This window comes from Populus trichocarpa, chromosome 2 (assembly GCF_000002775.5).
Source record: "Populus trichocarpa isolate Nisqually-1 chromosome 2, P.trichocarpa_v4.1, whole genome shotgun sequence".
Lineage (NCBI taxonomy): Eukaryota > Viridiplantae > Streptophyta > Magnoliopsida > Malpighiales > Salicaceae > Populus > Populus trichocarpa.
Genome location: NC_037286.2, coordinates 11,162,748 through 11,176,737, shown reverse-complemented (window position 1 = coordinate 11,176,737; position 13,990 = coordinate 11,162,748).

Genomic DNA, 13,990 nt, shown 5'->3' with positions numbered 1-13,990 from the left:
TCATCTCTTAAAATTTAATTTTTATATTAACTTTGGTCCTCATTTTTATATTTGTTATTTGCTTTTTTCTTATCATTTTTTTATTGAAATTTTTTTTGTATCAAATTTGGTCATCATTCTTTTAATTGTTACTTATTTTATTTGAAATAATTTATGAAATGTTAATTATTATTATTTTAATTTCTTCATCTTTTATTTTTTTTATTTTTTAGATTTGATCTCTATTATTTTGATTATTATTTATTTTATTTGAGATAATTTATGAAATTATATTTTTTTCAATTTCATTCTCATTCAACTTTTTAATTTGTAAGATTTGTTTCTTATTATTTTAATAAACTTGAGAAAAATAAAACATTAATAAGTTATTTTCCAGCTTATTTTCAATAACATAACCAAATATTGAAAAATGTTTTTCAACTTATTTTTAATTACATTGCTAAACATCAAAAAATAATTTATTTTTTTAAAATTTATTTTTTTTAAAAAAAATACTTCCTAGCAAACAAACAAAACCTTAATTAATCCTTGACCTCTCACGATCTGTGTCTCGTTCCATCGGTCATAAGTGACGGGCTCTTTTTTCATTTGGTAGAACAAAGCGAGAAGGGCTTTAGCCTAGCTTCTATAAGGAGCTTGTTCCTTCAACCCGGCCTTTAGATTGGAGATTTGAAGCCAGGGTTCATCTTGCAAGTGTTAAGCATCCATTAAATAATTAGGTAAATTACAAGAGAGAAAGAGAGAGGGAATGGGGTGGCGGCTGAAACAAAAATTAAAAGGGAAAAAGTGTCTCTTTATACTTCTTTTATTTTTAGTTGGGTTAGATTTGGTTCAATCGGTTTCAGCTTTACAAGATCAAGATCGAAACTCAACCGAGTGATTTTTTTGTTTTTAAATCTGTTTCTTCAGCCTTTTATTTTGACTTGATTTTTTGGTGGGTTTTTTTTAACATATAAATGTTTTGGTCCCTGTAAACAATGTCAGTTCATAAGGTTTCGAACCTAGCTGGTTGGCGTAGTTCGTAAATGGGCATGTTCCCGAACTTTGACAGCTCGGGTTTCTTCAAAGGAGATGTTTTTTCGTGAACCCTTCAATTCTTTCTTGGGCGGCCTGTTCTTGACAGGAGTGAAGTAGACCGACGTCGAGCCCGTCTGATAACTTTGTACTTCTAGTTTCTTAGGAGATATTTACCAAAAGCCAGAATATATGATGATTACATTCCAACTAAAAAAAATAAAATGATTTTAGTGTTAATAAATTTAATTTTTGAGAAAAGTTCAATGGAAATAGTATTGTTTTTTAACCATGTCGGAAAAAATAAAAATTAAGTTCTATAATTTTTTTATTCATTTAATCTTTTATTTTTTAGAGTGATTAAAGAGTATTTTGGAATTGAAAATATGTTTGTTGAAGTTTGTAGGGTGTTTTTGAGATAATAAAGAGTGTTTTAGAGTTAAAAATAAATTTATTGAGGTTTCTAAAATGTTCTTAAAATGTTTTTTAGATAAAAAAATTAAAAAATAAATATTTAAGATACCAAAACTAAAACCTTAATTTACTATCACATATCCAGTAGATGACATGTTATTTGTAGCAGATCACGTCTGCTCCTTCAAGAAAATTTAATCAGCCAAGTGCATGGCTTGAACTTTTTCATATTTAGCCAATATCCAAGCTTGAACTTTGTCTTCTTCTTCTTTTTTTTTTTTTACTTTTAGTTATTTTTTATTTAAATTTTAATTAATACTTTATCTCTATTTATTTTTACTTTTCATTAATAATTTTATTTAAATTTTAATTAATATCCTCTCTCTCATTATTTTTTTAAAATTGTTTAGTTCACTTTTTTCTAAAAACAAATAGGAATTTATCTTTTTAATTATTTTTCTTAATCTTATAATGCTTTAAAGATATTATTATAATTTGTCTTTAATTTTTTAATTTTTAATTTTTAATTTTATGTAAATAAATTATATTTGCACGATGCATTTATAAAAATAAAAATTATTTGTTCATAGAAACCATAATTAACCTCTAAAATAAAATAAATAAAATAAAAAAGATAGCTAGGGTTAAATATTTGCATGTGAATATATCCTTTTCTTTTCACTAGGAAGATTAGCCTTTCTTTAGTATTTAACTAGATTATTGGTTTGTGCTGTGCCGTGAGTCAGATCAATTTTTTCTTATTGTAAAAAATTAATATCCAAGCGGTGCTAACTTGTTTTCTAATAAAAAAAAATACAATGAACTCAAAACATAATGCATATTTGATGACATCTTTCTTAAATATTGATACGGTGAAATATTTGATGACATTTTTTTTCCAAGTATTGAGGCCAACAGACCTAGGTTAACATGTCAAATCTGCAACCCGAGTCATGAGACCGTGATAACTTTATAGAAAAAAATTAAAATAAATTATGAAGGCCAATCTCCAACCGACCTAATATTAAAGGATAAAATTGAAAAAAATATTAAATTAAAAAAGGAAAAAAAACTACCTTAGTCAACCCAGATTAACCTACCAAACTCATAACTCAGGTCATGAGATCAGGATAACCTCATGGAAAAAATTGAAAAAAAATTATGAAGTTCAATTTCCAACCAACCCAATGTTTAACGATGAAATTGAAAAAAAAATAAATTAAAAAATGGTAAAAAAAAACAACCTCAGTCAACCTAAGTAACTTATTAAACTCACAACCTGAGTCATTATACCTGGATAACTTCATAAAAAAACAAATAAAAAAATTACAAAACTCTATTTTCAACATATCCAATGTTGAAAGATGAAATCGAGGAAAAAAACTAAATCTATATTAATAAAATTATAAACCTCAATTCTAAAACAATATAATATTGAAGGATAAAAAAAATTGAGTTATTGGTTAGTGAAATTGAAAAAAATTTATAAATTTCAATTAAAAAATATTCAATTAAAACAGGACCCAAAACAATGAATAAAATCAACCCGAGACAACTTGTCAAACCTGTGACTTAAGTCATGAGATTGAGATAGCCCTATATAAAGAAAATTAAACAAAAACACAGTCCAATTTTCAACTAATTCAATATTCAATGATGGAATAAAAAAAATATGAAAAAAAATGAAAAAAAAGAAACTCAAGTCAACTCGGGTTAATATGTTAAACTCACAATGTGAGTCATGAAATCGGGATAACTTCATAAAATGAAAAAAAAAAAAATTACAAAGCTCTATTTCCAACATATCTAATGTTGAATGATGAAATTAAAAAAAAAAAAAACTAAATCTATGAGATCGAAATAACTTCACAAAAAGCAAATTGAAAAAAATTTACGAAGTTCAATTCCCAATAATTTAATATTGAAGGATGAAATTAAAAAATAAATTGAGTTGTTGGAGGGTGAAATTAAAAAAAAAAAAGATATTCATTTAGAAAAGAACCAAAAAAAATGAACTAAGTTAACTCAAGTCAACTTGTCAAACACGTGACTCAATTCATGAGATCAAGATAACCAATAAAAAACAAATAAAAAATAAATTCTGAAGCCCAATTAAAAAAAATATTCAATTAAAAAAAATAAACAGAGTTAACCCGAGTCAATTTGCTAAACCTGCAACCAAGGTTATGAGATCGGGATAGCCACATAGAAAGAAAATAAAAGAAATTACAAAGTTTAATTTTCAACAATTTAATGTTGAATGATAAAATAAGAAAAAAAAATCAATTAGAAAATACATAAAAAAATAACCCGAGTCAACTCGATTTAACTTGTTAAACTCGCGACCTGTATCATGAGATCGAGATAAGTTCATAGAAAATAAATAAAGTTTTTTTTATAAAACCTCACTTCCAACATATTTAGTATTGAAAGTTGAAATCAAGAAAAAAAACTAAATTCATTAAAGTAATATATATAGCTCAATATATATATATATATATATATATATAAAGAATTATGAAGCATAGTGACATGCAAAGAAGATTTGGGTTCATATTGAGTCATCGATTTGTATTCTTATCGGTATCTTTTCTCAATTTCTACACTCTTTAATTTGTTAAACTATCTTCTGTGACTTGTGAAAAAATCTTCCTCAATTTGGTTTACTACTTGCTAAACACCCGTACAGTGAAGAATCACTTTTTTTTTTTGGCTTTGACTCTATTTTGTCATGTTCTACATATAAACTAAGTAGTTTGCAGTCCGATTCTTTAAATTAAAAGTATTTAGTAAATAGTTCGTTTTGAGAAAAATAAATAAATAAAATTAGAGAACAGGTAAAAAATGATTATAAGATAAACATGTCTTTCCCTGATAGTGTTTGATAAGCTAAAAGAAGTGCTTGACTTGTGAGCACAGCAGAACTAAACAGATGCTTGATCTTTTCTCTTCTATAATTAATTTCTTCTTTATCTTATTGCTCTCTTGAGAGTCAAGAAATATGCAATCAGATGAAGATCAGATTTCCAGGGCTTTACACAAAAAGCAATGCATGGCCGGCCACTTGTTAGAAAATGGACATCATTTGTCTGCAAAGGTAATATAAAAATCATGTTATTATGTGATTAACTAACCTCTTTTTCGTCTAATAGTAGACTTTAGGAAACTTCTTTGTAAAACCTATACTATAATTTTATTAATAATTAAGCTCTGTCACGATCAAGACTCGAGAAGGCTATATAAAAAGCCATCAAGAGATTCTGCTATCCACGAAGAGGGAGGGAGAGAAGTAGAGAACCCACTTGGGGATGAGGATTAGAGAGCCTACAGTCATTTGTATCATCTTCTCTTTGTTACTCTCAATATCTAAGCATAACAACCTTCATTTCTCTAGCTATGACTTCATTATCGTGGCAAAACCTAGCCTTGTAACTTTGTTTTTCATGTTCCACTTTATCATGATCACCATCTTTATAGGAAGCTCTAAGCCGCCATCAGTAGAAAATCTTGAGTACTCGTTTTCTTCTCTCACTCCTCCAAGGTATGAAATGGACCAAACAATACAAAACGTTGAAGTTTGTGGTAGCACTAGCACTGATGATGAGGATGATGATCAGAGCTATAATTCTGATGGTTATCATGATGATAGCTATCATGGTTCTGATGAATATGATGAAGAAAATGACGATGATGTTATTGATACAGAAGGTAAAGACAGTGAAGATGAAGAATATGATAATAAGTTGGAGAAGAAAATAGAGGGATTTATAGCGAAGGTTTATCAGAAAAGGAGGGAGGAGTTTCTCGGAGACAGGCTTCTTTGTATAACTGCTGGTTAGCAAGTCTAGCTAACTGGTCAGCTTCCCAAGCTTTAGTTATGCATAAATGGAAAACATGTAATAAAGTTTGAATTTGCCATTTTGTTGTATATTACTCTTCTTTTTCCTTTTCTTTCCAGTTCCTTTCTCACCTCTGATTCTTGAAGTCATGGAGAGTGGTGGGAGAGGGCGTGTTGAGCTTTCCAAGTCTCGATGGTTGTGTTTTTAAGGACACTGTTAGGACTGCAAGCTGATCTTACGCATGTGCATGCATGTCTGTGTTCCTATGAATAGAAATGTGTCGAAAAAGATTAATAAATATCTGCAATATATATAGTGTGCATAATTTTAGCAATCTATTGATCAGAATTCAAGGACTCCTAGCTGTCTTTCTCCAAAATTGGAAAAGAGAATTAAAAAAAGAAAAGGAGACTTTTATTTTCTGTTAACTAAACAACTAATTAATCAATTAATTATAGAAGACTTGATCAGTTAGGTTTGGGATTTCTATTGGCTATTATATGACATATATACACATTTAATTTGACGTCGCAAATTTCAATGGCATATATACATCTCCAACCCCATTATGCAATCTTTCGCTGAACTTTCTTCCGGTTCAACTTTGGAATGTTTGTCTTGCTAAAAGGAATTTTATCTGCCGCTTAGTTGGTGGGTGGGACTGCAAATCTAGAAGCTCCTACGAGCCAAAATTTTAAACAAGGGCTGTTAGTTTTAGTTGCCTGCCACCCACTTAATTTTTTTTTAATAAAAGAAGAAATAAAGGAGTGGAATCCTAAGGCCAAATTTGTTTTTTTTTTAAAAAAAGAAAGGTGCAAGGCCTAGGACTTTTAATTCAGGTGAGGCTCGCTTGCATGGACTGGTTTGTTTCTTTAATTTAATGTTATTTTTTTAAAATTAATTTATTTTGAATATTATAAATGAATTAATTTATTTAATCTTTAAATTAATTAAAAATAGATTTAATTTATTATTTAAAATTAGGTTTAGAATTTAAAAATTTTATTCAAAATATTTTCATTTCCAAATTTATTAGGTTAGAGCAAAGTAATTTATTCTATGAAGAGTATCCGAATAATACCATTTTAATCATAATTAAATAAAATAGTTTAATGATTTTCATTTTATATTTTTATTCAATTCAAGTTATGAATTTGACAGAATAGTTTTAGTTGGATGAAATCGATTGAAAATGCCATTATCTTGATAATTAAAAAAAATACTTTGAATACATTAAATTTTTAATTGATAATCAAAAAGAATTTTACATATTAAAAATACTTGCATATTTTTCTTAACATTTAAATGAAAACTAAAAAAATTCAAATTATAGCATAGCGCAGTACTATAAACAAGTATGGCATCTAAATCGTCTTGTGCTCGAAGCCAAATAAGCCCTCCAGAAACTTGATTGGGAAACATAAAAAAAATAACCAAAATAATCCCCCCTCTCTATCTTGTTCCCCAGTAAAGAACAGATGGGAGGCTCTGTTATCTTGATCCTGCAAAACAAGTTCACCCGTGTATATATCATGCTGTTTTATTTAAATATGAAGAATCTGAATTACGTTTGATATAACCTCTTCATAAATAGTCAACTAAAAAAGGCGAGTAGATTGAAAAACAAATGCCCAAGAACATAACGGGGCATGTAAATGCTGTCAATTCTGGCTAAATTTACAGATGCCTTGAGCGATTCTCGAAAGTTTTGTATCTTAGTTTGCCCACGAACAAAATAGCCTGGAATCAATCAAAGACAGTAATCAGAAATGTCCGAAATGGACCATAAAGTCTTCACAGATCAGAACCCTGCAAAGATCGGCAGCTTGACCTAAGAAAATCCACATTTCTGACAGAATTCATAGAATCTTTTTATAATATCTTGATGAATGGATTCGGGAATTGCATTTCTTGATTATACTTTCCATGCTATACATTATACAATTGCTAGCCTCAATTGAGCACAGATCTTGGTTATTTTGCAGACGAGATTAGGACAACATATGTTTGAACTACAAAAGCCAATGGCACCATTTAACCTTTTTCCTTCGGCAGGCACCGTCACCATTTCAACTGTGCAGCTATCCCATCACTGATATTACCATCCATAAACATACCTCAACAAATTCATGAGGACCGGCTCAATTCCCTCATCCAAATAATTCAGCTGATTAGAAGTTTGTTAAGATTATTGTTATAACACAAAATGCATCCTTAACTATGATGAAATTATTGGTGAAGTGGGTAATTTCTTTCCTTCTAACGACTCCATCAAATATTTTCACACATTAAAAAAACAAAGAAAGAGAGGGGAAAAAAGGGTCCTTCAAAAGGGACATTTTTTCTTCCCAAAAAATCAAAATTAGAAGAATTACTTCCAATGACATTTTCAAAAAAACCCGCAAACTGAGAAGAGCAACTAACAGAATGTAGCGACTCACAGCACACGAAACTCAGAAGGATCACCAATGCTTGATCAACCTTCAATTAGTTCAGGAAAATGCCAAAGCAGCCTAAAACACAATCACAAAGAAAAATAATCAGTACCTAAGTGATCAATAGCCAACTTACTTAAAAGAAGTCAGCAATTTACAAGGATTGCTGAACTACATCTCATAACATTACCCCGCCGTAGCAACCATGAAAAGGGTCACCAAATAGATCATCTTGTACCACCTTTTCTGTTTTTCCCACTTCAGCTGGTTAAATATGTCAACGGCTTGAACTAAATGTTGCTTCTTCATGTACCTGATCATGGATTTGCAAACCATGACTTAAATTGCAGTGTGGACAAAGTAACATGGATCCTAATTTTTTTCTAATAACAACTATGCCAACGAGTTATCGTGTACCCTCAAATACATAGTGATGAATCTTAGAAATTCGAAAGTCTGTTCTCCCTCTAATCTTGTGAGGAAACACTGTGCGCGAAAAATACTCCTTAAGCATTTGAAGCCTTTATCAGTGTCTATAAAGGTACTGAAAAAGCGTTGATCGGCATCAACAGGTTTGAAAACATTCAATGTCTTTGGAGGATATTAAGACAACCAAGCAATAACGTTATTGACTTTGTTCATGCTTTCAGGTCTCTGAATTGAATGGAGTTGCAAGATTACGTGTAATAAAAAAACAAATTTTAGAAATTAAGAACAAACTTACGATCTGACATGGTGATAGAGGTTTGGCAGAGCTAAAACACACGCAAACCAGTGTCCTGTTAATAGAAAGCTGATGCATAAGGCTCCCAGTAGATAAAACTCCGGGAAAACAAGCTTGTTTAGCCCAGATGCTGCATCATATGCGTTCAGCTTATCAGCTTCGAGTTTTACCACGAGCATGTGCTGCAACAGTAGAGACAAAGATGTAGAATGTAAGTCAATGTTTTGTCATTAACTTGACCAATTATGTGATTTTGGCTTACTGAGCCATTGTTCTACATACTAAAATTCTGCATTAATCTGTTCTATCTGCTCGAACACAAAATTCTGTCCATTCAATTGTTTGAAATCCTTACTGAAAGAAATGTGCTTTTTTTTTCGATAATTATTAATTAATGTACATATCTTCTGCTTAATACTTAATTCATAATTTTGTTAAAAAAATTTGTTTGCTGTTTTTCTAAAATAGAATATTAGTTGTTGGCCCACCTAGGTGAGTAGGACCAGAGTAATCTTGGTGTACGTAGTTGGTCCGCTTATAATGTGATTGGAATATACTTGTTGCTTGGTAGTAAGATTGGCTAGTATTGGGCTCAGGGTTTATATTCTCTGTACACGATCCAAAGTAGGCTTGGGAGAGATACGACTTAAAAGTCAGGTCACAAAACTCTTCTGGGTGTCCAAAGCTCAAATAAAGCTCGCTTCTGTAAGTTTTTTTACTTGGAACCGTACATACGACATGGCACGATGCTTATCAGGAGCAAAGGTAATCGATTTGAGTTCCTCGAAGCTTCAATGGCCCAACAAATCCAAAGCTTCAATGTTTTGTAAAGCTCAACATGACAATATCCCTGAATAGAAGATTCATTAAGATTTCATGTACTAATCAAACCCTAAACAGGGTTGAGAGACCTAAATGCACTATCTCCGTATGCAACTAAACAAATATATACAGTCTCATAAGGCTCTTATCTCCCAATCTAAATTGACTTAGACATTGAAAATTATCTCATCCTTTTAAGATACTTGTGTTTCAGTTATTCAAGTATGGTTTTGAAAAAAAAAACTATAATTTAAGAGAGGCTTTCAACAACCTGTTTGTTTGAAAATTACTATTTTTTTCGCATTGACAACCATTATTGAATGTTAAGCAATACAGTCAAAGGTAACATAAAAAAACCACCATTAGAGGTTTCCTTGTTCATCAGATCATATGGGTGATGTGATTAACTTCTGACATGCCGCCATGGCGCCATGCATCTAAATCCTATCTTGATCGCATAAAAAGGAAAACAAAGTAATAAAGAAAAGTAGGGCAATAGAGTGAATGAGAACAGACCCCGTAACCGATAACGCCCATAAGGGGAACAAGAAGGGAAAGGCTGCATATATAACCATCCGAGAAAGAGAAGAAATCCCATTGTTGTTGCCTTGCCTTCTATGCTGATCTTTGTCTCTGTTTCTGTTTCTGTTTTTGTTTTTGTTTTTGCTAGATCATCTTGTTTTAATATTTGTACGTCATGGAATTGTTTAATGGATCAGGACTCCTTATTAATTAATAAATACTCGCTATTTATCCACGTGCTTAAGAAACTTACTACTTGCTGCTGCTGCGTATCCTTTTAAACTAAAGCTTCAGTTTTTCTTTCTTTCCTTTTTGAACAAGCTAATATATCATCTAAGACGTGGTGCTAGTTGTTTTTTTTTTTTTAAATAATAATCTTCTAATAAGAAGATGGATGGTGATAATACAGGCAAATTTTATTTTCATTTTATTTTTAATTTTTTAAAGTGTTTAAAATTTTAATGTGCATGTAAATATTGTTTAGTTCTTAATTTTTTAATCTAGATAATTATATTTATAGATCATATATATATATTGAAATAAAATATAGTTTGCCGAACATAGGAATGCTAAAATGTCATCGTATCTTGAAACGCCACAGACTTTTGCAACAACTTTGAATATTCCTTTGCTTTTGATGCAAATATATTAATTTTTTTATGAAAATATCAACATCATCAATTAAATTTAGACTTTTGCAACAACTTTGAATATTCCTTTGCTTATTATTTAGACTTTATAGTGATAAACTTTAATTATCTAAGTGAAAGGTGATAACATTATGATTTTATATTCAATAAGGTACTTGTTATTCATTTTAAATTAAAATAATAAAAAAAATTAAGAAAGCCAAAATTTCAGAGAAAATAAAAATATATTACCTGAGAATGTAAAACCACCACACTGTTAGAGGTGGAGAAATATTTTATTTATGGAGAAGTACATGAAAGGAAATATTGTGCAGATGGAGACAAATCAATGCAATGAATAATATATCTGTACAATCATGTTCAACTGCTACGTACAGTCATGGAGAAGATCATTGCTTAATGTCAAGAGAGGATTCTTGAGTACTATCCTTAACATCCCCCCACAAGCTTAGCATTGGATTAGAACATACGAGAAGCTTGAAACAAAAAAAAAGAAAAAAAAAGCGAACGAGAGACACTCTTGATGAAAACAAATATAATTTTTGGTGGTTGTCAGATCCAAACAACGAAAACCATTATAGGAAGGATAATATCCCTAAAAAAATACAAGGAATGCTACGTGCTGAAAATTTATGGGGAGCATAGTCACACAAGCAAGGAAAAACTCGACAACCAAAAGAATTTGAAAACCTCCCCTTTGGTTTAATATCGACCATTATCCAGCAGTGCATGGATACAATTAGCATTGAAGATGTTATTTACTAGGAGGCAACGATTGAAAAATAAAATAAAAATCATATTATTATTGAAAAGGGGTACACTATTCATATGTGAAGACAAAGACATTATTGAATGAGCCCGACTCATCATTAGCCTATGTTCATAGCCCCACATAAATTATCCCACTTAATTTATGTGAGCAGGTTGATGGTGAGCCGGGCTCCTAATAATTTTCCGTTTGCAAGTCTCCCCAAACTCAAATCTGCAACCAATTGCGAAACACGTAGTAGTAAAATGGTGAAGTAGCACCTAATCTCCTGCGAAATCCTAAGATGAATTCCCACTTCTCTGCACAGATATATAATAGAACATGTCAGCAAGACATATGCTGCATCAAATATGTATGTTATGGAGCATCTTTGCAGCTGCCAACATCTCATCTTCCTTGTGACAGCTTCTAAGACTCTATTTTGAAAAGGACAAAGAAAAGCATCAACCATCACCATCATCATCGTTCTCATCCTCATAACCTTCAGCTCTTTCTTCTCGAAAAGTCTCCAATTTGGGAAACTTGGAAGGCCCCAATGGGAAACCGAGGAGGGACGGTGCAACCTCAATCCAAGCAGCTGGCTTCATAGAAAGTTGTCTTATCTCTGTTGCCATTTTTAATTAGCAATAGAAATGATACAATCAAAAGGCACCATATATAAAAACGATAGCCTGTGTTTTTGGTGTGTTGGGGAGAATGTAGTCGAATATATGTCTCCTGTTTGGATGAGAAAGAAAGGTAGAAGGGATACGCATAATATACCCAAAGGTAAGCTTAATATTTTTAGGCCTTGAAGAAAAGGATGCAGGAGATGTTCGTGGAATAGGGATTTATATATTGTGGAGTGTAGCTAAAAATAGAGATTAAACCAAGAGGGAGTTCAGGAAGACAACCAAAGCTCGACGGGATAGCAAGTGCAGCCACCTAGATAGAGTTAAAAATCCAGTGCTAACGTCCAGTTAGTTAGTTTTAAAAAAAAAATTAGAAAGGATGCATCAAAACAGATGCATGCGAAAAGATGGATGGAGGAGAAACAATTGCTATGTAATGATATGAGCTCATATCTGCTACATGGCTGACCCCTCTTGGATTTTTTGGCTGGCCATATAACCAATCTTTAGATACTGCTATGGAGATTTCTAAAATGATCTGTAGGAAAATAGGAAGTGATGGGATATAGTTGCATGTATCATTAAATCACCCTATGGAAACTAGTAGCTATGTGATCCGCGTTTCGCCACACATAAGATATTTTTTTGGGTAAAAAAATAAATATACATGCTTTTCAGACGTGTGATTTTGAATATAAAAATTTTTTTATTATAAATTAAAATGCTTATACATACATCTAGTTACATAAATTGATATTTAATCAAGAAATAATTAAGATTAAGATATTTGATCTGATAACATAAACCATTCATTTAGTTGTGTTTAACAAGTATGTTTCTCAAAATAATTTTTTTATTTAATCAAACGATTATTCATGCTAACAAAAGAAAAAAAAATTCACGAAAGTGAATTAAATAAAACCATGAAGCTCAACTATAAAATAATTCAATATTGAATGACAAAACTAAAAAATATATATAATTTTAAAAAAATGACATAAAAATATCAAAGTCAACTTGTATTAACTTTCGAAACCCGTGAATGTGATTATGAGCCCTGGACTGACTGCATAGAAGGCAAACTGTCAAAAAACAATGAAGCAAAATTCTTAATAAAATAATATCGAGTGATGAAACTAAAAAGATAATTAAAAAATCAAATAAAAAAAGATTTGAGTCAAACTAGGTTAACCTACCAATCTCATAACCATGAACATAAGATTGAGATAACCTCATAGAAAAAAAAATGAAAAAAAAGAAGCACGAAGACCAATTCTAAAAAATTAAATATTGAAAGATAAAATTGAAAATAAATCAATTTCATATGAGGAACTAAAAAAAAATTTAATTGGTGTCAACCTTTGAAACTCGTGATCTTGGTCATAAAGCCAGGACTAATCCTATGAAAGGCAAACTGTAACACCCCACCTCACGAGCAAGATATTGTCCGCTTTGGGCCTCCCAGTCCACCCACTGTCCAGGGCTTCCACCCAGGTCCCCCTCACGGGTTTGTTCTTAGCAGCCACGCATGGCCCCAAAACGCGTCTTACTAGTCAAGGTGAGCATGCACTTATAAAGCCCTGGCTCTGGACGCTCGCTTCCGATATGGGATCTTACACAAACCATAAAAAAATGAAGCGAAATGCCCAATAAAAAAATAATGAGAGATGAAATTGAATAAAAAATACAATTAAAAAATCCAAAACAAACAACAATAAAAAAAAATAAGGGTCGAATTCAACATAAAAAAAATTGAAATCAAATGCTACGGATGAAATTGAAAATAATATTCAATCAATAAAATAAAAAGAAAATCAAAGAAGGATCAAATTCGATATAAATATCAAATTAAACCAAATGACTAGGGACACAATTGAAAAAAGAAATAAACCAAATAAGACCAAATTCGACATAAAAAATTAAATCAAATGCTAGGGATGAAATTGAGAAAAAGAAATCAATTAGTAATAGAAAAAAAAAATTAAAAGAACAATGATCAAATTCGATATGAAATTCATTCTAAACCAAATGAGTAGGGGCGAAGTTGAAGAAAAAAAAATCAAAAAAAGATAAAAAAAAAATTAACAATCAAATAATAACCAAATTGGATATAATAAATAAATAATATGATATTTTCATACTTTGGCAATGAGAAGAGAGAGGAAAAGGAAAAACTTCATCGAGGCCTAA